The sequence below is a fragment of the Carex rostrata genome, chromosome 17, assembly GCF_964058835.1.
Source record: "Carex rostrata chromosome 17, lpCarRost1.2, whole genome shotgun sequence".
NCBI classification, from domain to species: Eukaryota; Viridiplantae; Streptophyta; class Magnoliopsida; order Poales; family Cyperaceae; genus Carex; species Carex rostrata.
In genome coordinates, this window is record NC_135934.1 from 7,531,918 (window position 1) to 7,555,834 (window position 23,917).

General features: G+C 32.3%; 1 protein-coding gene and 1 long non-coding RNA gene across 2 annotated transcripts in view; both read right to left on the reverse strand.

Annotated features, from left to right (window-relative positions):
- Positions 1-23,917, reverse strand: part of LOC144568726 (E3 ubiquitin-protein ligase SINA-like 10) — a 100,403-nt gene that overhangs the window by 74,434 nt on the left and 2,052 nt on the right. The window lies entirely within an intron of this gene.
- LOC144567972 (uncharacterized) lies at positions 6,436-7,643 on the reverse strand. The gene is made up of 2 exons (XR_013515574.1): positions 7,445-7,643; positions 6,436-6,518 (listed from the first exon to the last, which is right to left on the reverse strand). It is a non-coding gene; the product is annotated as an uncharacterized LOC144567972 (long non-coding RNA).

Below are 23,917 nucleotides of genomic sequence, written 5' to 3' on the forward strand. Positions count from 1 at the left end.
AGGGAGAAGGATATATATATTTGTCCATTTTAGTTTTAAAATAACAAAACAATAGATTAAATAAATAACAATGATAGAAGAAAGGATTATAAGTTTTAATGGGGATTTTAGATATTATAATATTTTTATGGAAAAATTGATTATTTTAAAAGTTTGTATGGATACACTAGAATTGTTTCCTAATAATAATATGTGACAAAATTGGATCAATCTTTGATTTATTCCATACCTCTAAAACTTAATTATGTCCTTGTATATTTAATTTGCAACCTAAATGTGCTTGTTTCAATTATTATTTAATTATTTTGTTCAAAATGAATGGTATGATTTCCTTAGTTATTTAGATCTTAAGTTATTTTATTATTTAATTTATTTCGAGTCTCAGTAATCAAGTTCTGTCAAAATAAAATTATAAATAACGACTATTGTGTCATCGCGAAAATGCTAAAAAAAAAAAAAACCCTATAGATATAGCGTCAAAAAAGGTTGATAGTGCTTTATGAGGTTATTTTCATTGCTAATCCGATTGATCGGATGATGACGAATTTCAGAGACTAGGAATTCTGATTCCATTCTGAGTTTACATATCTCCACAATAACAATGACATACAAAAATCTGTGGTTTCTATAGAATAGGAATGCTCGTACCATTAAGCTAAATTTCTTTATTTCACTATATTTTAAAGTTCGAAAAATTATTACGCAGCTATTTGGAACTCTACTCCAAACAAATATCAAAGTCTTACCATACAGTTGTACAGTGAAAAACATTAGGTGTTGGTTCTTTGAAAGAGATAATTGATAAACACCAATAATTAAAGTGGTTCAGAAATATTGATTATTAGAGTTTGAAATTTGTGTCTTGGGTTAGTGGGTGTGTAGGGTTGGTGTGCCTATTAATATTCTTTTGAGGCAAATATGAGACATAAAGTACAACTGGTACTTTAATACACTAACATTTGTCCTCCATCAACTCAAAAAAAAAAAAAAAACATTTTTCCTGGTACAAACAATTTAAAAACATTTGGACAACTGCATGGGCTTTAACCTCTTAAAATGTGGATAAATCAATTCTAGGCCTAGTTATGGGCTTTTGATCCAATAGTTTGGAATTGATTTTAAGGAAGAAACATAACTGTTTCATAGTATTGTTTTTACTTTTTAGTTATCTACAAAAATGATTTTGAATAGAATTTTTCATTCAAAATTCAAGTTTAATTTTCTTTTCCAGTCTTTCCACCATTCAAATTACAATTATATACATGAAAACTGCCAAATCACTGGCTCTTCTTTTTCTTTTTATATCTTTTTGTTGTTTTTTCTTTCTTTTGCCTTCTTGACTGGAAAAAAATAATTCATTTTTCTAAAGATTAAAGATGTATTATCCTCCTTACCACATCCAAAGGACTGTTAATTTAAGGAAAAACTTGACAGTGACTGAGACTTAGTAACGTCACAAAAAAGTGATTAAATTTATTTTTACTAGACATAGTATAATGAAATTAAAATAGTGAAAGATAGTCACGTCACATGACTGATCAAATTACGTGATTGATTGCATTTAAATAATTTTTTCAAATTTTACATCACAGAAACTAATTCAACAATTATAAACAAAATATAAAAATATGATCACACATAACCGGCTAACGTGATGAAACAGGAACAACATAACTAATTCCCTTGTAAATAACTCAAATGTTGAATTCGTCTGACCATCCCATTGAAATTCGGGTAAATCCATACCAGCTTTCAAATCTATGAGGCAGTTTTAAAAATCTTGTCAACTTAAAAAACAAATGTTCCAGATTTAAATTCAAATTTTAATTAGTTGAAACAAATGGTGCAGATTTAAATTCAAATGCAACCGTTGGAGTACGGTCGACATCATATTACTTGGCATGACGAGAATTGGGATGCAATTTGGACTATTAACAGAAATTAAGTTAATATTAAGGACCGTTTTTTTAAATTTGGCATTGCTGCAATAGGTTTCCATTTGAAATTACGTCATCAAACAAAAACCGTTATACACATGAAAATATTAGGACACTAATCTACGGGAGACTTCATCACAGAACAAGGGCTGCTTCACAAGTAATACTTGCAGAAATCGATATACTTCCAAGTAATAAGCGCGTGTAATATAAAATTTTGACATTTTCAAACTTATTTGGTAAAAAATCTCAATATCACGTTAATGTCCAACGAATTCTTTTTTACATTTAAATAGTGCTCCCTTTCTGCCTTTTCAAGTACGAGCGGCGACAAGCTAGAACAATTTTTTTATTTTTGAAAAATCTTGCTAGATGCAAGCTACAACAATTTCTCTACAATCTTTTACGTGTTGCGCACTTAAAAAACAACACAGTTGAAGCGTCGTTAAAGAGATTTGATTTGCTTAAGCTTAATCCCCTGTTTTTTTTAAGTGAGCATCTAGCTATACCGCGTAAAAATCTTCCATTTTATCATCTGGTCATTAACTACTTGAATAACTGCTAACTATCTATAAGGACAACTTAATATTTGAAGACCATCTAATATTTAAAAGATTTTACAATTGGCGCACAAGTATTCGTATATAATGCATCAATTATTCATCTTAACACATCAATTATTTATACCTAAAATATCAAGTATTTAAAAAAAAATAAAACTAAACACGTTTTTAGAGATGATTTTTTTTCTCCATTTAATATAATTAATATTTCTGATGATCAGTGAGAAATTTTGCAAATTTAAAACCACGAATATTTTCTACATAATTTTATCTTTCAAATGAGATCCATGATAACATACTTTCGAGTTGTCCGTTGCACAGCATAATTGTCGATAAAGTATTCATCCAAGCCGTGCAAGTGCAAATATAAAAACTAGACACATCACTTATCCATCTTTTACACGTTTTTAGAGGTGATTTTTTTTCTCCGTTCCATCTAACTAATATTTTTGACGATCTGTGAGAAATTTTGCAAATTTAAAACTGCGAATGTTTTCTACACAATTTTATCTTTCAAATAAGATCCATAATAGCATGCTTTCGAATTATTTGTTGCACCGGTATTCATATTTCGTCACGCAAGTATTCATACCTTATCGAGAAAGTATTTATTCTCGTCGTGCAAGTGTAAATACAAAAACTGGATACATCATTCATCCATCTTTTACACGTTTCAGACCTGGCAGAGGCGTGCTCAAGTATTCATTCATACATGTTGAAGTATTCAATCCTACCAGAAGCGTGCTTGATTAGGATAGAGTGCCGGATGATCTCCGACAAAACATCCACTCAGGGGCGAGTACAATATACAACACGGGTAGGTACTTGTCTATCCCTAGAATTTTTTTTTTTTTTTGGACCGGACTTTTATTATGGGCTTGCCTACCCTAGAAGTTAAATCCTGCCTACCCCAGGCCCAGAACCTCTCCTGCGCGAACGAAAAGAGAAGGAAAAGAGAAAGTTGCGCGTCTCTCGCGAAGGAGAAAAGGTTGCGCGTCTCCTGCGCGAAGGAAAAGCTGGGCGTCTTCTCTCCTGCCCGTCGCTCAGCACCTCAGCCCCTCTCTCCTGCTGTCAACGCCTTAGCCCCTCTCTGCTGCACGGTTGCGCCTCAGTATTGCTCTCTCCTGCGCATCAGACCATCAGTCGCTCAATTAATTGCAAAGGTTGGTCAATTAATTGGGCAATTGGTCAATTTTATAACAGATTAATTGGGCAATTGGTCAATTAATATATTGCATAATTGAATACTGCATATTTATATAAAGAATTGAATTGGATTAATATTGCATATTGAATTGAATTATTTTGTAATGAGTAATTGAATTGGATTAATATTGCATATTTATATATTGGAATATTTTCTAGTTCTTCAGATTTTATAAATATATATATATATATATATATATAAAGAACAAGTCCATGGTGTATAATAGTATAGTGTACTATGGGTTTTCATAGGGTTTATGACCTAATTCCCCTCCTTTTAGATTTTCTAAGTTGGCACTTTGTTTTAAACCTGCGCAATACCCTTGGTACAGCTCCCATGTACCACTGGTACAGAGTGAATCAAAAGCCAGATGAAACCTTCTCTGACTCACTACTGCCCTAAAAACCAGTAAAATCCAATAAAATGTAAAAATGTCTTTTCAGTTTGAATTAGGTCATGGTATTTGAATAGTAGATAGTACACATCCTAAGGAGCATGCTTATGTAAAATTTCCATTTTTAGGATTTTTAAACCAATTTTAATTAATTTCTGAATTTCACCAAACAAAAAACATCAAAGCTGCTAAGAACTACTCATTGTTTCATGAAGATATACATGTGGATCCATTGCTAATATATTGTATAATGCTTTTTATTTTGCAGTACTGCACATGACTTTGAACAATTCATAACTTGGTCAAGACAGACAGGAGAATCAATATTATCATTAATTGGTATATTTTCGAATTCCTCTTATGAATTAGTGAGATAGAATTTAGAATTGCTTAGACTCTTGGTTAACTCTATTTTTTTTTTGAATTTGTTAATAGACAATGGACAGATACTACACGACGGCACATAAATTTCCAATTGATTCATTTTCAAAGTGATGATGATTTTTTGGAGTTAAAGGACATAGTTGAACTTTCTCAAAAAATGGTGGAAAAGAGGAGGCACAATGTTTATCCATTAGTTTACAAATTAGTGAAATTAGCATTGATATTGCCGGTGGCTACGGCTAGTGTTGAAAGGGTATTTTTAGCAATGAATTATGTGAAAAAACCGAGTAAGGAATTCAATGAGAGATCAATTCTTGAATGATTGTTTGGTTACTTACGTTGAGAGTGAGTTATTTGATAAGGTAATTGATGAACGAATTATGCAACGATAGCAAAATATAAATAACTGTAGAGAAAAGCTCCCTCCATTGACTTGATTTTGTAGCATTAATTTCTTATTTTTTGATATGTAAAATAATATTTGTTATAAACTTTTGACTTAGTTGAAATCTTTGATGTTCATTTATTTAAATTTTTTTTTTACAACTATTAATATAGTTATGCTTACCTACCCTTGATTGAATTCCTAGCCTCGCCACTATATCAACTGGAGTGAAAGTAACATGTATAGACGCGAAAACAGAGGCAGAGGCGAAGGTGAGAGAGGGATGGAGCTTATCGTATTTACAATTTCGAGACGGAGGAGAGAGATGAGAGAGAAAGGCAGAGGCATAAGTAGGACAGGGAGATGGGAGAGAGAGGTAGAGGCATAGGTGGGAGAGGCGGAGGTGAGAGAGAAAGGCAAAGATGGAAGAAGAAGATGGAAGTGAAAGATGAAGAGCAAGTAAAAGAGGAAAAGAAGAGTAAAGAAATAAAAATTATTAGAAATAATAGTTAATAGCAAAAATAAAAAATTAATTGAGAGATGCAAGGAGAGATGGATAAGTGGAGAAAAATTATAATTACTTTTTTTTTTAAAAATATTCTTATAAAAAATTGCTCTAATTGAACCCTTTTTTTATAAATGACTTAACCGCTCCACTAAGACCCAGTCAACTTCTAATACCAAACCTAAGGAAACGGTCAACTCCAGATCAAACCACTGTCCAGGGGAATGGTTTAGTACATAATATTTTTTTTTAAATAATACTGTACAACTATATTTAAGATTATAATTTTATGTAATACTTTATAATTTGTTAGAATTTTCTTGTGATGATATAAATTGAATTTGTTCCGACTAAATAAACAACAAAACGATAATAACAAAATACTAATTATAAACATAAACTCTAACAATCTATACGTGAAATATAACAAATCAAACATAAAAAATACTACAAATTCAGTTTACCCTATACGTGAAATATAACAAATCAAACACAAAATACTACAAATTCAGTTAATCCTATACGTGAAATATAACAAATCAAACACAAAATACTACAAATTTAGTTTACCTAACACAAGTTTTATGTTAGACTGGATGTGTAGCATTTTATATTGGAATTGTAACATTTCATGTTCGAATTAGTAGATTCTATATTGTAGACATGGTATTATATTATTTTTGTTTTATAATTTATTTAGTCGTCCACAATCAATTCAAAACATTACAACAAAATTATAACAATAATATTATAACAAATTAACAAAATTATAATAAAAACATAACAAATTATAAAACATTACAACATATAAAATTACAACACTTCAGTTTTTAAACACTACTTAAAAATACAGCATTATTTAGAAGTTTATTTGCTATTTACAAAAAAATTCAATCAGGGAGCATAGTTGCTATTTTTTTCCGAAGGTATTTAAGAAAAAGGCTTAATCCGTTCAGTGGGTATAATATTCTGGTATTCAATATTTAAATACTCACATACAAATAAGCAGGCATTTCTAGAAAGAAATTATAGCAAATCCATTTCACACAACACCTTCAAGAAATGCATCCAACCATAATTATGAATAAAAAACAAGATGTTACAAAACTTCCCTGCACTTCAATTGACCCCAGACCCCAGTAGCTGCATTTCACAGGTTTAAAAATAGCAATCAACGTCAAACCATTAATACTACATAAAGTTAACTATCATTCTTTGTATAACGACTGATTTAAGACCCAGGCCCAGCATTAAACTTACATTATTCTCATTAGTGAATATAAAATATGATTAGCTAGGATCTACAAAATCATCAGTAAAACAATAGAGCTGCACAATGACGAAAGTTACATCTAACTAAAAATAAATCAAAAGATGCTTCTACAATGCTTTAGACAGATGACAAAAGAGATTATTTGGAATAAACCGCACTGTGATTATAAAAATCGGTTAGCAAATAGAACGAATCTATCAAAAGTGTGTATAAACACCACATAACTATTAGGTGTTAAACAATACCACAAAAAAAGGGAAGCTTTATTCCATATCTATCAGGGATTAAATAAATATCACGCGAAATCAGACAAGGAATCTAAACAAAACAGTTCCCAATACCAACTGCTCAATATGCTTTCTATCATCACCAATCATAAACATTGTAAAGCCCAGTACACCTTGGATGCATTAGGCATCACTTCATGGATAAATGCTAAATAAACAGTAATAAAAACGTTTTGTTATGAACAAAAAAAGTTGGAAAAATGGTTAGAAAGATAGAGCTCCCTTCAATCCAAATAAAGATCAGAAAAGGCTGACACAGCTCCGAGGTTATGCAAGCCACAAACCCATCTCATAAGTTTCTCTTCCCCTCTCTCGCAATGAAAACAGATGCAATCATCAATTAAAAATGAGATGGGATAGTGGTAACCATAACCAAGCAGCTGTAATACGCCTCTCCATGAACCTTGTTTGGACCTCAGGGAGCTCTATCTATCAAACCCTAATTTTGAAAAGGCACAAGTTTCTTTTCAATTTATTTACAGAAAACAAGGGATTAAAGAGAAATTTACGGCTGATGCAGAAATCTGATGTGGAGGGATGATGAAATGGTCGTTTTTATAGAAGAGGAAGTTGAGGGGGGTAGGGTTAGGGTTTGGAGAAATAAATGGTATTGTGAGGAGAGAGAGAGAGAAGACGAGGTTTCGGGAAGACAAGAGGATTGAATAGATTCTCTGCACTTTCTGACCACTCACATGTGTGTCTCTTCTCTCTTTCTATTTCTCTCTCCTCTCTCTCTCTACTGTACCCACACGGAAATAAATCTGCTGCGATCCAACGGAATTGCAGGGACCCTGTTATTCCAAATCCAACCTTTCATATTTTGAAATACACTAATCTCAATAAAATTGTTTTTTGTGCGCAAATCTCAATACAAATAAAAGGTTGGATTTTAAATAACTGGGTCCCTGCAATCCCATTGGATCACAGCAGATTTATTTCCGTAGACATATACCCATAATATATAAATTTGAATTGATGGAAATAAATCGCCATATATTAAAGATTTTTTTTTTTTTTTTTGTGGTAAAGAGACAGCTCACCGTGTTGTTAACTTCGGAAACATATAATTTCATTGATTGGTGTAAGTAAGAGACATTAATATGATTGAATTGAATCAGTACAGCTGGATAAAACTGGCCTTAAAAAAAATTTGACCAAACATGAATAATCCTTATCGAAAGATTTATACCTTTTTTGAGTTTGCAATATATAAATTATGAAAGTAATATTATTTGAGTTGACATTGTATTATTTGTACGAAAGCGGGAGATGAACAAAATTAATGAATTAATTAATAATGAGTTCAGATAGAATGACATTAGTATCATACGATACAATTCTTAAATTTTTTGATATTTTTTTAACTAACTAATTCAAATTATTCAAACTAATTTATTTTATGATTGATTTGTTTACATGCGGAAATTATTTTTTCAAACATATAAGTCCAGTGATTAAAAATATTGAAAAATAAATGCATTAAAATTAATTTATAAAGTTTCAAATTTGACTGTGTGGTTTTATAATAAATAAATTTGAAAAAATTAAATTTTGTTTCTAAATGAACAATTAATGAAATATATCAACTTGAATTTACCTTTTGAAATCGATTTGATATGTTTTAAAGTTGATGTTATATATATTTAAATGATACTGATGTCAACGGATTCATTAGAAATAGATAAAATTTGTTTGAGAGAGAAGGAATGGGAGTTCAGACTGTCCAAGGTGATATTGTTTAATTAAGTTGGTGATACGACTTTTGTACAGTTTATTATTGCTTTGATATCAGATTAATTTTCAAAATGCTGATAATTACTAAAAGAAAAATTACATGTCGTATACGTGTAAAGAGAATTTAAAAAGAAAAAATCAACTTCACACAATTAATCTATGTGCTGTGTAATGGTATTTGATAAATATAAATATATTAAAATTACATGAAACTTATACACAATCAATTTATGAGAGCGAGCACATTGAGTAAGATATTATTATTGGTAAGATTTTTGTGCAAAAACATTAATTGACAGATGAGTTTGTCTCAAATTTGAATACAATGTCATCAATGACAAGTTTATATTTGCACTCTCATACTGAAAGAAATGATATTTCATATTTTATATTAATTTAGAGCAAAATCATCTATTACTTGCAAGCAAATACTTATGGTGGCCTGGTGGGGCCAAGGGGATATAATAAGGAAGCATTCTTTATATTAAAACATGTCCTAAATATCGTTAAAAAGTGAGAAGAGGAAAAAGACTAAACAGGAAAAAGGAGCAAACATGACCTGCTTTTCTTTTCTTTTCTTTTCTTTTCTTCATTTCTACACCCCCTTCAATGGGCTAATTGACAAAAATCTACAATTTTACAAATGATACGTTGCAAAAGGGCAAAAAAGAAAAACCTAACTAATTCAATTTCTTACTTGAAAGCAGATTGAAAAGGACCAGACAACACCGGAGCCTTTCGAACGAAACAAAAGCATCCACCAGTATTGCCATTTGCTCCAGGTGCATAAACCAAATTAAAGAACAACGTTGACTGAGACAAGGTAATATGCATACTACCGTAACCTCACTTGAACAGCATTTAATAATTTAGGTCCGGACTAGAGGGATTTTGCTGGACCAGGAGCACGCAATGAAATGCAGGAGACAACGGTGCAGTGCGCCATGAGAGCTAACGTGCGCGGAGGTCAGGTGACAGACAAGGACAGGATCCAAGGTTAGATCTCATCTCAGGCTCGTAGCCCCACACGTTTGACTAGTCAACCCAGAGAGGAACCCACCTATGATGGATTCATTGTTAGGTTCTGTTTGTTTTAGATTAAAGAGAAGTAGAACTAGAAGTAGAGAGAACTAGGGTTAGGGTTTCACAGCTTTGCTTGTTGTTTTTCGTTGTAGATTCCGATGCGCCGTTGGGAGCACGCTGCCCGGTGGTTATGTCGCTTGGTCTTGGTGTCGTCGTTTCTTTCTCGGCGCAACGCTCCGTAACACAATATTATATGAGGTAGGCTGCACCGATTTTTTTATTATATTAAAAAAAAAAAAAAATTTAAAAGATAATTAAACCGGTGGTGTATTTCGAATACTACTCAAATCGGAATTTTCTTTTTTCTGATTTTAGCACTGATTACCGGAAAAAAAAATGGAAATTCATGCCTAAAAACGAAAAAAAAAATTCCAGTATCTAATTCCAAATTTATTTTTTCAGTTTTTAGTCTCAAAATGAAAAAAAAATTTTGAAAATGAGATTTTCTGTTTTTTTTTTTATAAACTCATTTACATATATACATATACATATGTATTGTTGGAGTTTGACGGTGCTAACCAAAAACCCGTTTAGGCTTAAGTTGCGGAATGACCGTAGAACAAAAATTTCTACGGCCAACTTAAGCTCAGGATTAAACGGGGTATGTCAGGAAACTTTCTAAGGCGGTCCACCTTCAGTATTCCTTTGGCATCAAAACCCAATTTAATCCTTTTACAGATCTACTCCATGATTGATTTCTAAAACTTTAATCTACTTACCAATTAAATAGATTAATATAACATATTTATACCTTGTTTCCAAATCACAGTTGGATTGCAGACCGAGCGAGTAGAGCCTCACCAGGGAAAGAATCGACTCGGAGTATCACACGTGTGATACCTCTATCGGTTATCCACCAGGACTAATCGGAGAGCGGTTTATTTCTTCTGCCAGAAATACCGTAAACAGCAGAATTCTGCAAAAACACTATTCACGGGAAAAAGACGAAAACCCATAAACACGAATTTTCGGTTGCTCAATTTCATCAATATGCAAAACTGACATACCGCGAAATTCGGTAAAACACTATTCATCGATCCCGTAAATATACCTCGCAACAACTCGCAAGATTATACGTCAACTACGTATAACTTTCTTTTCTCAACCGAAACACTATTTGGGAGAGAAACCGAGAAAGAGAGAAAATACCGATCCGTTTCGACACGAAACGGTATGAGTGAATTAGCAAATTTCTCTCTACCCCTCCACCCCTATTTATAGGGTTTAGGGTCGGTTGCCAAAAGACCAAAATGCCCTCCAAGTTCGGCCTATTTACAAGATATGCCATTAAATGGATAAGGATGACATGTCATGTGGATAAGATCAATGACGTGTCATCTGGATAGGATCGATGACATGTCATGCGGATAAGCACGAATCTGAAAAGACCCGAATGCCCTCGGCCCGAATACAAATAATATTCGTATAATTATTCTGAACAATTATATATATTTTTCTTCGGTTGTTCGTTTCGATATCGATGACGTGTCATCTAGATAGGATCAATAACATGTCATGCAGATAAGGACGAATCTGAAAAGACCTGAATGCCCTCGGCCCGAATACAAATAATATTCGTATAATTATTCTGAACAATTATATATATTTTTCTTGCGTTTGTTATTTCGGTAATTTATACAATGTGTCATGCACATTTATAAATTAACCGGTTAACTTTTATACAACGTGTCACACACGTTTATAAATTAACCAATTGTTTTGCTTGTTATTTTTACATAACATTTATAATTTAATTATAACACGTATAATTAATTATAACCATCTTACTATTGATCATAACCAATTTATAATCAATCACAATAAGATTCTCCGATTAACTCCTATATGGTGTGACCCAATAGGATCTATGTTATGTTGGTAAACAGAGTTAAAACTGTTTTAACTTCTATAATCATGAGCGGCATCTGGCAACACATCATGACCATCCAATTACACATATGATGATGTACAGTACAATATCACGATCCAGTAAACAATTTACTTGTGTCTGTTCTTCTGTCTCATAGCTATCAGATTAGTTTCAAGGTAGATGTGTGTCATCTTTGCTAACTGAATCTTTTCTTGATCTTGAGCAGATTATCAAATATAATTACTCTTGTAATTATACCGCTAGCAGATAATCTTACTCTATCAAGGGGCCCAGTGATGCTATAACTCGTATAGAGATACGAGGGACAAATAGTATTCTTGGTAAACCATCACTACCTCAGCTAAGCCATGTATACCGAAGAGCTACCGTTATAACTTCATTTTACCGACAGCGTTTGATAACAATCACACATATACATTTCTTAGTAGGAAAGATGAATACCTCATACTGTAGAACTTGACACTGAATGAAAACATAAATGACACGAACACAATTCTATTTAATGTTTCATTCGGGGTCTGTCAAATACCATGTTCCTAGAACATGTATCTATGTGATTAAAATGACATCTCGTGTCAGGTGGTTTGTAAAACTTAACCATCTTTTAATCCACATACAAACCTTATCGCGGTAATTAGTGTTCCTGATAATTACCTTGGTCAGTGACTTTTTAAGAGTATATATTATCTATATTATGGAGTTTCACAATTTCAATCATGAACTCGAAATGATCCATAAATTCAATAATACTCAAGGCAACAAAATGATATTAATCATCCAATTCATGAACAAAGCTTTATGATAAATTATCGTATTATTGACTTCTAGATTATTACACTAACATGTATATACATATACATATACATATATTATAAAAAAATGAGTTTATAAAAAAAAAATCCAAACGACGTTCATAAACAAAATACCGATCATTGTATACCTACTGTGAATTTTTGAGACACTAAATGACGTTTTTTTTAATTCTGATACTTTGGATGTCCGGGAGTTTCCTCTAGGCGATATTCGAATCCGTCTCGTTCCCCCCTTTCCGAAAAGTTGTCATACGCCCAAATCCGACTGTCCTAGCCAAAGTTATGGCTGTTTAAATTTTTTTCGAAAGCTGAAGTTTGAAAATTCATAACTAACTGTAGAAAAATCAAAATAAATTGAAATTTGTGTCAATTCTGTGTATTTTTGAATGCTCTATATGCTGGTGTAATCACTTTTGCAGTTTGGTCCCTGTATTAGTTCAAACTTGCTGATTTACTAGCAGAGGTCAAATTTGATATACATATATTATACATATAAATTTTTTATTTATATCGAAATTTTTTTTTTAAAAATAACCAAACATGAGCTAAAATTTTAAAAGTACCCAAACTGGCAAGAAATTTTCCGATCTTAACACCAATTACCGGAAAAATTTAATGCATCAAAAATTCAGTTTAAGTTTTTGTTCAACGGTAGGCATACAGCGATCGGTATTTTGTTTATAAACGTCGTTTGGTTTATTTTTTTATAATATATGATTATATAATATAATACAAGTATATGTATGTATATGTAGAATTTGGCTAGTATAACATCAGTGTCAATTCAACCTATATAACACCAACTCTAAAATCTATCAAATCGACTTCAAACGGTGAATCCAAACCGTTCAAACTGATCTACTTCATTAGTTGTGCGTTTACATGCAAAATTTATAACTTTTTGAATTTATTTAGTATTAAGTCAAGCGGTCAAATGTGTGAGTTTTTAAGTTAATTTTAATACATTAATTTTTCAATATTTTTACCGCTTGATTTGATACTAAAATAACTCGAAAATATAAAAAAATTGTATGTAAACGCATCACTCATAATGTAAAACGGTTTGAACGGTTTGGATTAGTCGTTCGAAGTCGATTGGATAGGTTTTAGAGTTGGTGTTATATAGGCTGAAATGACACTGATGTTATGCTAGCCAAACTCATATATGTATATATGTAAATGAGTTTAGAAAAACAAAAAAAAGGGGAAATTTCATTTCCGGAAAAAAAATTTTCCGGTTTTGGGATTAAAAATTGGAATTTTTTTTTCCGGAATTGGATATCATAATTTTTTTTTCCCGGTTTTAGGCATGAATTTCTGAAAAAAAGATTTCCTGTTTGAGTAGTATTCGAAATACACCACCAGTTTGATTATTTTTTAAAATTTTATTTATTTTTTGGATATAAATAAAAAAAATCGGTAGGCTGCATCTGTATTTCCAATGTATATTAAATACTGGTGTGTATTGAATACTGAAATAGAATAGGTTATTTTAATGTTCCTCAATTTTTATTGACAAATTTAATTTTAAAATTTGCGAGAATCTCATGAACTTAGTGCAGTGTGGGCTGTGTGCCCACTGCCCAGTAACATAATCAGGAATATTGGACTGATCGTTCTAGGTTATAAGTAATATAAATTGAGAGTAGCTCTGAATAAATTGAAGATCGGGTTAAAAATTGTTATTGTATAATAAATTGATAAGATTAATCAATTCATTGTTTTTTTACAACATGTTTCATTGACAAATTTAAAGACAAATTAATTAAAAAGGGAAAAAATAAATTTAATTTAAAATAAAATCCGATGAAAATTGCAAGTTCAATATACTGTTTCCTTCCGATATCAGAAATCAACCAATATGTTGCTTCCCTCAAAATTCCGAAATCAATCAAAAGAAATAAAATTAAACAAACTTTAACACATGTAGTTGGTGGTCAAATAGTGGTGAGCAAGGGCGGATACGCCCTCTTTCTCCTCCGTGCTTCTTTCTTCCCCCGTGATATCCCTCTCCTCTCTCTGCGTGTTCTTTTCTTCGTCCGCGATCTCCTCTCTCCGCACACATCGCACTACTTTGCCACCAAAAGCGCTAGAGGTACGTTTGAATGCACTCTAGAATAGCCAGAATAGCTACTATTTGAGAATAACGCTAATTCAAAGTTATTCGGAATAGCTAAAAAGTTGTTTGAATGCACTCTTTGCAACAGTCGCTATTCCGACTTTTTGTTGGAACAGCATAATAGCGTTGTTCTGCTTGTTCAAAATAGCAAGTGTGATTATTTGAATGGACTTGATTTAGAATGACACTGCTATTCTGAAAATAACACTATTGTCATACCATCCAAACATACCTTCTTCTATTTCTCTGCGATAATTTTTTCACAAATAAAAACTAAACAAAGAGGGTTGCGATATTTTTTTTCTTTCTCTGATTGATCCAAGCTGGGATTTAGAAGAAGGATATTGGATGAAATTTAATTTGGATCAGGGATAGGCAAATTTATTTCCATGGGTAGGCAAGGAACAAAAAACAATTTTAAGTATAAAGGCTAATGACTAAATATTATATATTATTTTTTTTAATAAAAATCAATATCTATGTAACACAAAATAATATAATTTTTCACTATTTGATTTTAGGAGCCCGATAATTGTACCTCAAATAAAATCTCCGAGCGTATCTCCCAAATAGTTTAACAGAAAAAACTTTCAATGTTATTTAACTTCCATTTCCAGTGCTAATATCCAAACATTTAAAGCTCTGTTTATAACATTTTACAATGCTACTCACAAGCATTTAAATCTCTGTCTGCAAGCATTAAAATTATAAATCTGTATAGTTTTAACTCCTAACTACTTTTATTTTCAAGCCAAAAACGAAAATATTCCTTTCACCCATTTTTTTTAATTTTTTCTCTGATCATTCTCATCCATTTTCTCGACGATCCATGATGAATTTTGCGAATATAAAAATATGAACGTTTTTTTTTCGGATTTTCTTTTTCAAATGAGATCCATAAAGAATAAATTTCGAGTTATATTTGTGTCGTAATTTTTTTTTATCACTTTAAATCTTTGTGGCTTTAAGTTTTTTTTTATTTTGATTCAAAATAATTTAAACCTCTGTTCACAATAGGGGTGTAAACGGATCGGATAATATATGATTTCATCTGAATCCGAATCCGGAAAAGTACTTAAATTATCCGTTCTATATCCATATCCGAGACTATCCGTATCTGTATCCATATCCGAAAAATTATAACGGATACGGATACGGTAAGAGTTTTAACTATCCGTATTCGACCGCTTACACTTTTAAATCACAACAAATGTGATATATGTTCTTAAATTGATTTATTAAATTGTATATTGTACGAATAATTTATTAAATTGCATATAGATATATATATATATAACACTATGATATAATTAGTGACTAACATTTTAATAATATAATAGATGTTTTGTAACTAACAAGCTCATTATGAAAAATATCCGTATCCGTCTGATATCTGATCTGTATCTGTATCCATATCCGAAAAATTATAACGGATACGAATACGGTAAGACCACTATCTGATCCGTATCCGACCATTTACACCCCTAGTTCACAACCATATAAACCTCATGTACAAGCATATATACCTCATTAATAACACTTTAAATCTCTAGAATAAAACATATAAACCTCATGTACAAAGAATTAAAACCTCAACAATAACATTTCAAAGCACATAAACCTTAACAATAACACTGCATTTACAAAGTATATAAACCTCATGTACAAAGAATTAAAACCTCAACAATAACATTTCAAAGCATATAAACCTCGACAATAACACTGCATTTACAAAGCATATAAATCTCATGTACAAAGCCTTGAAAATTTTAATGGTTATAGACTGAGATTTAAAAACTTGAAAATTTAAAGTACTCATGAGTTTTACTTTAAAAAAAAAATGACTTTAAAATTACTCAAAAGTATTTCTTCATGGATCTTATTTGAAAGATAAAATCGAATATATAATGTTCGTATTTTTAGATTCTTAAAATTCATCACAGATTATCAAAAAAATAAATTATAATGATCAGAGAAAAAATAAAAAAGAGTGGGTAAAAAGAATCTTTTCGTTTTTGGCTCAAAGACAAAAGTAGTTAGGAGTTAAAATTATGCAGATTTAGAATTTTAATGCTTTCAGACAAAGGTTTACATGCTTACGAGTAGCATTGTAAAATGTTATAAATATAGTTTTAAATGTTTTGATATTAGCGCTGGAAATGGAAGTTAGACAACATTGGAAATTTTTTCTGTTAAACTACTTGGGGGACGCGCTCGAGTATGATGGCTCGGAGTACCATAACATTTCTCTTGATTTTATTATAATAAATAAATAAAACAAATAACATGTTTATCAAAATAGAAAAATATAACATATACATATTCATATTTTTTAAAATTAAATTTAGATATGATTTGCTAAAAGATAAAATTGGCAAGGAATGTAGTAGAGTGAAGGGGTGGTAGGAAGGTAGTACAGTGAAGGAGGAATTTTTTTTTCTAGAAACTATAAATAAAAAAATAGATTTTATCAAACCAATTTGATAGATTTGTTTTATACAAAAACTATAAGAATCAATTTGATTCCAAGTATAATTGTATCTTGAGTGAGGCTATGGTACTATGCATACCGCAAATTGGTACGTATTACGGATTAATATTTTTATTTTCGAAACCGTTGAATATGATCTACGTATGAATTCCTACTTGTAAGCTAAATTTTACATTTTTTAGAATTTTTTAACTATTATTTTGGATGGGTAAAAAATTATTGTTGTTAGATGGTCTAGAATTTCCAAATTAAGTGATTTTCTATACATCTAAATTTTTTGAAAAAAAATGTAAATTTTGTTTACAATTACATATGAATATGCATATCATGTTGAAAGGTTCAAATCAATCGTTAAAATTTCGAAACCAAAAATATTAATCCGTAGTACATATCAATCCGCGCTATGCATAGTAGCATAGTCTCACTCCTGTATCTTTATCTCTTAAAATTGATTTGCATAATGATGATATTCTAGAACTACTATAATTAGTGTTATATTTATCTTTAATATTAATTTTCATTTACCTTTTAATTGTGACGTCTTTATGTTTCTTAACCACCATACTTTATATTTCTTGACCACCTTTCTTTTCTTATAGCAACTAAAAGTGAAGAGAAAAATATAAATATTAGACTTTTATGTAATTAATAGAAACTGTAAATTTGAAACTATATAGCACAGCTGCAGTGCTGCACACAATATATAACTATATTCGGAAATTGCTAAAATCAATATATTTATTGCTAATTTTAACGTATACAACAACAGTTGTACTATATTTTGATCAATGCTAACATCATTACCTAAGTTTTATGTAATGACTTGACATCATTAATTTATTTTTCCGGGGTGACCAAATGGAACTCACATCCTCTCCAATACCTGATAAGGGAATCTTTTACAATTACTTGATATGGACCGTACTTTTTAACTTGGCACGAATCTCAAAGAACAAAAATACAGCTGATCCGAATCCTAAGTCAGTTGAGATTTAACCGTAAAGTGAGGTGATCCTCTACAATACCTGAGAGGATACGGATTCGACCAAATGTACCTTCTAGGCCCAATGGGCTTTTGAAGGAGAAACCCAGTGAAAGAAGGGTTTTGATGGACAACGATAAACAATCGGATTGGGGTATTTGGAAATTGAGAAAACTAAACCCCAGCCTGTATCGTTATTAGTTCACAATTGAGAAAACTAAATCCCTGTTTGTACCGTTTCTAGGAGACAGGAGTAGGATAAAAAAAGAAACTCAAGATCACAATTAACATGAATGAATTCTTACACTAGGGAAATGAACAAAAAAAAAAAAAAAAAAATCCAAATTTGTTATATCGGGGAAGATCATAATAACCTGCAGTTAAATTAACAAAAAAACTATATCAAATAAATAAAATTAAACGGTAAAAGCCAACTTATCATGGGACATTGGTCTAACTGGGATGATATATTTCATTCCAGTTAGTGTCAATTATGTGTAGCATTAGAATCTAGAGATCATCTTTTTCTACAATGCCTCCTAGCCTAACAGATCTGATTCTAGTTAGGTAAGAACCAACTTATCATGGAACATTGGTCTAACTGGGATAATATATTTCAATATTATCTTACCTTGCCTTCTTTTGAGAAAACTGGTTTTTTGATTGTTTTTAGTGTTGTATGATGAGTTTTATGGAAACATAGAAACGACATGTGCTTTAATGATTGTGCTCTTAAATCTGCTAGATCTATTATCCTATAAATAAAAATTACTGTTGCTTATTGAATATGCAATGTGAAGAAGAAGGCTAAGGAGACATTAACATGATGGATGCTACTTATTGAAGATGCTATACCACTAGATTGTAATCTAGAAGTGGTGATGTACCAGCCTCCACTTAGTGTTGATGCAAGTGATGAATGAAAGAACAAGACCCATGTGACTTTTTTGGTCCTTAGCATTATTTTCAACTCTTTACTCGGTGGTTTAGTATTAGCAACTTTAGTTTACTTCTGGAGTTTAGCTATATCTAGAAGCTAGATAATTTGCTGTTTACTTGATTGTTTTGTTAATGTTTTTTATGCTTTTGTGAGACAGCACACAAGGAAGTTGTTCTCTTTATTGCCAACTAGTCTATGTATTTTACTGTTTTAGAAATAAAATAGGTTTTCAGCCTCTTTTTTTTTAAAAAAAAAACCAAACGAAAGAGCAATAATCTCATAACGAGACTTTGTTATCGTAAGCATGTAGGATGAAGTAGCCGATGCCTCAATAGAGTGATTCACTGATTTGATTTTATTTCAATAGAGTTAGAGTTTCTATCTTTGACTAACAAAAAAGAAAAAAAAGGAGAATTATTTCCTTGTCTGCTTAACAGAGATAAGGCAACTCTGTTAGCATTAATTTCATCTATCTTGATAAAATTTTGATCCACCGGCCAGAAAAAGCTTTGGAGAGCAGTTATGTCTGAATGGTTTCAGACAGGTTCCTAAGTCCTAAAAAAATGCATCACAATCCAAATCTTTTCATGAGCTGAAAAACCCACAAACAACTTTTGATGACAATTTTGAAACTTTCCGGGAAATAATTGCAATTACCCATTTTGAACTGACGGCTTCTTCCTAACACAGTAACACTAACACATCACATGCATCAAGCCGAATGAGAAGGAATGCGGTTTTATCCTTACTGCATGTCATCAGATTTCAGACAAAGAGGAGATCAAAAATGTATTCCTGCAACAGATGCGATCAACATTGGGCATTATGGTTCCGGTCAAACCATTTGACCCAAAAGCCCTATAACCTTCCAATCCAGACTTAACACATCTGCATGCAGCAATCCATGATGAGGAAATAGAAGCGGCAGTTAGAGGTCTTGCAAAGAATAAGACATCAGGCCCTGACAGGATACCATCCGAGTTCATACAAACGTACTGGCCTCACCTGAAACATGAAATCACTACAGTAGTCATAGGTTTTTTAAACCACCAAGTGGATCTAGCAATAGTCAATCTTGCTAATATTATAATGATTCCTAAAATAGCTGCCTTGACAGAGGTTAGGCAATTTAGTCCAATCAGCATCATTAACATAATTCCTAAGTTAATATCTAAAATCATGGCTAATAGATTGAGAGAGTCCTTACCAAAACTGATTTCGCATTAGCAAATAGCGTTTATATAGGGACGGACGATAACAGATAACTTTGTCTCAACAAGAGAGATATTGCACCATATCTCGGCCTCAAATAAAAAGGCTATTTTTGTAAAATTGGATTTTGCCAAGGTATTTGACACGGTTAAATGGGAGTTTCTCTTTCAAGTAATTGAGGCACGGGGTTTCTCGAGCAGATGGATAGTATGAGTCAAGGCACTACTACAAACTGCTCAATCAAGAGCGTTGGTGAATGGCGAGGAAACAAAATATTTCTGCCATACCCATTGTCCCCTATCATCTTCAACATCGCAGTAGATGTACTACAGCAAATGGCCAGCTCAGTAAATGAAATTCTGGGATTATACATGACAAGAAGAGTAAAGGAAGCTATAGTAACGCTACAATAAGCCGATGACACGGCATTGGTAGCCCCAACAGATATCACAACCTTAGCGATCTTGAAATTAATTCTAAGAATCTTTACATCAGTTTCGGGCTTCAAAATTAACTTTGCAAAAAGTAATTTTGTGCCTATCAATTTGGAAGACCATGATATTGAGTGGATCAGGCGGGTGTTGTGATGTATTTTTGCCGAGTTTTTTTATAAATATTTTATTATAAATAACTACATTTTTGTCAAAATTTTATTTTTGCCCAAACCGTACAGATTATTTATAGTTTCAATTAAAAATTCAAACCGTAAATATTCCTTATGGTTTGAATTTTTTTTTTTGATTTAAAAATTCGGACAGTATAGAATATTTACGGTCCAAATTTTTATTTTTTATTTTTTAGCCCAAATTTGCACCTCTGGTTAACATATCAAAACACCTTCAAAAATCATGAAAATTTACCGACATCCATTCTTGACTTCATAGAATAAGACTGTGAAGTTTCATACAAAATCTCAAAACAGATCGTGAGATATCAATTCTCAAAAATTGCCCGAACTGCTGAAGGAGTACTTCTGAGCCCAAATTTGCATATCTGATTAACATATCAAAACACCTTCAAAAATCATGAAAATTTACCGACATGTATTCTTGACTTCATAGAATAAGACTGTGAAGTTTCATACAAAATCTCAAAACAGATCGTGAGAGATCGACTCTCAAAAATTGCCCGAACTGCTGAAGGAGTGCTTCTGAGCCCAAATTTGCACCTCTGATTAACATATCAAAACACCTTCAAAAATCATGACAATTTTATTAAAAGGGGGCAGATTAGAGCTTATGAGGCCGGTACTGTCGGCCATACCAATTTATTATATGTTGTGTTTTAGATTACCGCAATGGGTTATTGCAAGAATTGATAAGGTAAGAAGAGATTTTTTATGGAGGAAAAGGGAGATGTTGTAATGGGTGGTTTCTCGTTGACAAATTGGGCAGCAGTTTGTATACCGCATAATTTTGGAGGGTTCGGAGCTATGTTGCATGGATACGGGTATGGATATCATATTGAATACGACACGGGTACGGCGATATGGCAATTATGAAAAATCAAGAATACGATACGTCTATTATATTATATGATTAGTTTAATAATACTTGTATTATATAAATTAAATATCAAAAGTTCTGGATATACATTAAATATAAACATTACTAGATTATAACATCAAAGGTAAAGTATTGCAGTGGTTAATGCCTTTGGCGCTATCAGCCGAAACCCCAGTTCAATTCCTCCTTGCCGCAATGAAAAACCAATTTTTGACGCGGTTCACAGCAGGCTGGGTGCACCATGAGTAGCAACCTAGCGGGGTGGACCACAGGAGGTGCGGTGCACAGGGAGCAGTTATGGACCAGGTGAACTGCGTGATGAGTATTTTAAGTATAGGATTTTATGCTTATTTTTATACTCTTTAAACTTTTAAATTTATAAACTTAAATACTCAAAGAATGGTCGGATGCAAGCGCACAACCTATCCTTATAGTACTTTGGGTATCGATCCACAGAGAAATTGGAAAATACTAGTCTTGAACTCTATTGATTTGTTTCAGACTTGTGCAAGAAAGTAAAGGTTGATTGAGGGGGGGGGGGGGTTGTTCTAACAATCCTAAGGTTGGGGTTCAATACTCGAGAAGAGGAGGTTTAAAACAATAAAAGTAAAATAGAATCTTGGTTGCTTTCAACCAATTGGGAAGATCTAGAGGCATTTGATCTACAATCTCTTGCTAATTTTATCTATTCGTTATTGTTTAAATTCATGTATGATTTGATGATGTTTCTAACCTAAAGTGTTAAAAAGAGTCACTTTTGGGAATTAATAACGTGTCTATATAGTTTCGGACTTCACCGTCGTTCATCACCCTAGATATCTAGACCCATTAAGCTCTTGTTAGCTTATTTCAACTAATTATTGATACAAGTATTTTGGTGCGGTGGGTTAATGTTCCTCGAATTTTAGGTGCTGTCACCATCCTATCCTAAAGGGATATTTAACAATCTTTTGTACACAAAATACATATCAATACTTAGTCAATCTAGGTGTCTTAAGTAAGAGTTTGACTTCACTTTCGTTCATCACCAAACCCTAACCCTTAATTTCTATAGTTCCAGATATGGATATCAAAGTACGGTCACTTCTAATCCAAATTCTAAGCTATTTGTGTTCATAATTTTGTACTCTCATCTTATCTTAACTTCTTTGGATTCTTTGCATTACAAATAAATTTCAAAGCGAGACTACTTCGATTGCAAGTGCTAAACTATGTAATCAACACAAATGATAAATCACATAAATTAACAATCAAATCCCATAAAACAATCATAATAAAAACAAATAACCGAATAAGATAAAATTAAACAAGTTCATGCATTGACCAAAATCCATAGAGAGGAAAACTAGCCTCTCATGGAGATGTAAGAATTCAACAAAAAATTCATTACAAAGATTGGCATAAAATAAAGAGAAATTAAATAGAGAAATAGATTACACCCTTATCTATATGAAGAACCCTTATTCTTGCCTTCTTCTTGAAATCTTCTTCTTCCTCCTTCTTGAATTGCTTCATTGATTGCAGAATTTTACGCTAAGTATTGGTGGAGAAAAGATTTTGAGAGATGAGATGATCTTTACGAAGAGATGCATGCCTTGAATGGAAATGAACCTCATCTTTTACAGCCAAAGACCATGTCCAATTTAGAGGTTAGAAGGTGGGGTTAGTGGGTGCTATCTTTGGATTGTTTCCCAGACTGTCATGTCTAAATTTAGCTGTTAAAATACGTTCTGAATGCGTCAGAAATAGAAAAATTGTCGAAAACGCATTTTTTTGCCGTCTGTGGGTCTAGTGTGGATGCTTCGGGCCTCATTGGAGGTGAGTGCGTCCGTACTAGCACTACAGCAGAAATACCCTTCTGCGACCCATCAAATGGGTCGCAGATGGGTGAAGCGCCGGTCGCAGAAGGTGGGTGCCGGTCCCAGATGACCAAAATGGGTTGCAGATGACCCGGTCGTAGTTGCTCCGTCACTGATGACTGCCCCGCTGACGTCACCGGTCTCTGAAGGGTATGGCGCCGGTCGCAGATGACCCCTTCAGTGATCGACTACATCCATCACGGATGCGACATGCTGACGTGGCTAGAGACCTATCTGAGACCGACTGAGCGGTCACAGAAGAGTTCCAAATCGGTCACAGAAGGGTTTTTTTTTTTTTTGGTATTTTTTTTATTATTTTTCTTAATCCTAATTGGTATGAAATGTACCAAACAA